Source organism: Copadichromis virginalis, linkage group LG4 (genome assembly GCF_057382275.1).
Source record: "Copadichromis virginalis isolate Kocher_CV1m ecotype Utaka linkage group LG4, C_Virginalis_male_GT1.1, whole genome shotgun sequence".
Taxonomy (NCBI): domain Eukaryota; kingdom Metazoa; phylum Chordata; class Actinopteri; order Cichliformes; family Cichlidae; genus Copadichromis; species Copadichromis virginalis.
In genome coordinates, this window is record NC_140621.1 from 13,037,505 (window position 1) to 13,040,946 (window position 3,442).

The window sequence follows — 3,442 nt, forward strand, 5'->3', positions numbered from 1 at the left end:
AGTCAAAAAAAAGAATAAGTGAAGTGTCCACAGATAGCCAGGATAGAGCCCAGAGTGTTAATGTTTAAAATGTATAAAAATATTATTGATTACAATTCTTTACTGTTAATATCAACAATAAGCTTTTTATTTTGAAATTACAAGTTTAAAAAAATGCTGTTACATTTACATTTAATGCTGTTTCACTGTAATCATTTATTATAAGTATGGACACAGAATCAAGTGAACAACATTTTGAAATAAGTTTAATTGGAATTTTGTACTATGCAAAAACAAAACAACAACAACAACAACAACATATTAAACAAACACAGCCAGTGCCTTCATTTGTCCATTACATGTCAAACATAGCACTGACCCTTAGCCCCTGATCATCAGCACATGCTTTCAAAAAGAGCTCCATGTCCTTTGCAAACTGAAAAACAAAGAGGAACAAGTCCCTTGCTCCAGTGTCTTCTTCCTCTGACATGTCTCTTAAGACCCTCTGCTGGTCCCCTTGATTTAAGGACAGATATTTGGGCATTGTTACATGTGCCTTATTTTGGACAGCCCACTGCACAGCAGGACGCAGATCTTCAACAACTGCTGGCTCCTGTGTCAGGCAAATGGGGATGAAAACATAGTTATTTCTCTGTTGCAGAACAGTTTTTTAACAGTTATTCAAATGTCACTAACCATGTAATTACACTACTGTTTAAAGTGAATACTGACCTGACTGACTTCCTGGAACTTGCGCTTTTTCAGTCTGAAAATGGGCACGTGTTGTCCTTCAAGCACAGCTTTGGCTTCCTCTCTCCAGTGTGCAAATAGCTTGCCAGAGCTACGAAGAGTAAGGCCACAGTGAGGGCATGTCATTTTCATGGACTTTCCATCAGCTGCAGTTTTATTGAACACAGAGGGTAGAGCTTATGAATGTTCTAACAAAGACTCAGAAAATGGTTCAGATACCGAAGACAAAACCTTGGGGGGGGGGGGGGAGACGGGTCTCCTCGAAGAGTTCAGCGGGGAGCAGTCCTGATAATGGTGGCTGACTTGGCATTGAAGAATGCTGACAAGACAATAAATGCCTTGCCATATCCCCACGCCGTATGATTGTAATCTTACAGACAGGGCAGTGAAAGTGTCCTGTTGTCCTACAAGGCTGCCTGCACCGGCATATCATTTTATCTGTAAGAGAAAAAAACAAACAAACAAACAGATGTAATTTAAATGTAGTTGTATAGAATGCAATCAATTTGTCTAACAATCAGATTGTACATGTTAACAAAAACATCCAAGCCAACCTCAATAATGAAAGCAAAATGGTATGGATCACAAAAGTTATGTCAAGAAAAGTGGTGAAAAGTAAATAAAAATATATTTTATAAAAACACTATTTTTGTTGCAGATGAATGCACTGAACTGTACAATATCAACAGCAACTTTTAAGTCAACAAAGATAATGCAGAAGTGCTTAAAAAAGTGCATATTTATAACTATAAAGTATATTTAATACAAACATACCTTTTAAAGGCAAAGCATTTTTTATATGCACACTTAGATGCTCCTCAATCTTTGCCCTGACAGTAGGGCTGAAAGTGGGGCACAGAGGGCAGTGAAAGAGTCCTCTGCAACACGTGTTGCATTCCTGCAATTCTGGCTTTAAGCCTGAATTCCAGATTGATGTGTGCATCTAAAACACAGAGAGAAACAGATAAACACCATATACACATTTAAGTTAAGGTTTTAGCAGAAATAACAATTTACACTTGGCATGTAATAGATTTGGGAAGAAAATTCTTGAAAAAAAAAACCCAAATATTTTAAAAGACACTTTAATCTGTGAGATATGTTTCTATTGACATATAACAGTCAATTGAACAGAGGCTAACTAAAATCTGGGCAATAAAAAAGCTGTACAGAAAAGAATGACGAATAGAAGTATTGATAAATATATAAATCTGTTTGTGACGAAATTTGCAGTGTTGACGCTAACCAAAGGTGTCACAAGTACACACGTTCCTTACTACAGTTTAGATACCTCTGTTTAGAAAGCACTGGCTCGACTTTTTAGTCAAGTCGAAGTAAGAAGTACAGGGTCTAAAATATAATTTATGTACAAAATTTTGAAGTAATCTTGCGTCCAAAGCACGCGTGCTGATTTACAAATGTACGGATTACAAAGTACAGATACGCGTGCTAAAATGTGAGAAGTAGAAGTATAAAGAAGTATACAGTAGGCACAAAAAAGTACAGCAGTAAAGTAAAGATACCAGAAAATTCTACTTAAGTACAGTATTGAAGTATTCGTTATTTTGCATCTCTGACGCCAACAATAAATCATACTCTAATGCAAAATGTGGTTTTTGCTTCTTCTCGCCCACAGAAGCCGTTAATCCAGCTCTCTTACTAAAACCAGGCCCAGGAAAAAGCATATCTGTGTGTTTCTCTGCCATGGAGCACGATGAAAAAACATTAAAATAAGGAGGAATGTTGTTGTAACGCAAAAAAAGTGGCAACATGATCATTGTAAGAAAACTAGACGATTCCTAGAATTATGAAATCACTAACGGCAAATTTATATAAGAAAGACTTAACTAACCTTTGCGATCAACTTGCAAGACTTCCAAGGTATCCATGCGTGTTTACGGCGACTGTGGAGGTCAGGTGCTTCCGGCTACTGTGGAGGTCACGTGCTTCCGGCTACTGTGGAGCTCCACAGTGGCTGCAGCCAGACCCTTCTCACTAAAACTAAACAAAGGAAAGAAGGATGGAAGGAAGGATCACATGCATTGTCACCAAGGAAAGAAGGATGGAAGGAAGGATCACAAGCATTGTCACAAAGGAAAGAAGGATGGAAGGAAGGATCACAAACATTGTCACAAAGGAAAGAAGGATGGAAGGAAGGATCACAAGCTTTGTCACAAAGGAAAGAAGAATGGAAGGAAGGATCACAAGCTTTGTCACAAAGGAAAGAAGGATGGAAGGAAGGATCACATGCATTGTCACAAAGGAAAGAAGGATGGAAGGAAGGATGACATGCATTGTCACAAAGGAAAGAAGGATCGAAGGAAGGATCACAAGCTTTGTCACAAAGGAAAGAAGGATGGAAGGAAGGAAGACATGCATTGTCACAAAGGAAAGAAGGATGGAAGGAAGGATCACATGCATTGTCACAAAGGAAAGAAGGATGGAAGGAAGGATCACAAGCTTTGTCACAAAGGAAAGAAGGATGGAAGGAAGGATCACAAGCTTTGTCACAAAGGAAAGAAGGATGGGAGGAAAGATCACAAGCTTTGTCACAAAGGAAAGAAGGATGGAAGGAAGGATCACAAGCTTTGTCACAAAGGAAAGAAGGATGGAAGGAAGGAAGGATCACAAGCATTGTCACAAAGGAAAGAAGGATGGAAGGAAGGATCACAAGCATTGTCACAAAGGAAAGAAGGATGGAAGGAAGGATCAC

The 3,442-nt window shown here is 38.6% G+C and overlaps 1 long non-coding RNA gene across 2 annotated transcripts; it reads right to left on the bottom strand.

The window, feature by feature from the left end:
• Positions 1 to 228: 228 nt before the first annotated feature.
• On the bottom strand, positions 229 to 972 carry LOC146710978 (uncharacterized). Of its 2 annotated transcripts, XR_014920078.1 has the most exons (3): positions 949 to 972; positions 712 to 820; positions 229 to 592 (listed from the first exon to the last, which is right to left on the bottom strand). It is a non-coding gene; the product is annotated as an uncharacterized LOC146710978 (long non-coding RNA). The 2 variants fall into 2 exon arrangements; XR_014920077.1 differs by having other exon boundaries at positions 712 to 967.
• Between the last annotated feature and the right edge of the window lie 2,470 nt (positions 973 to 3,442).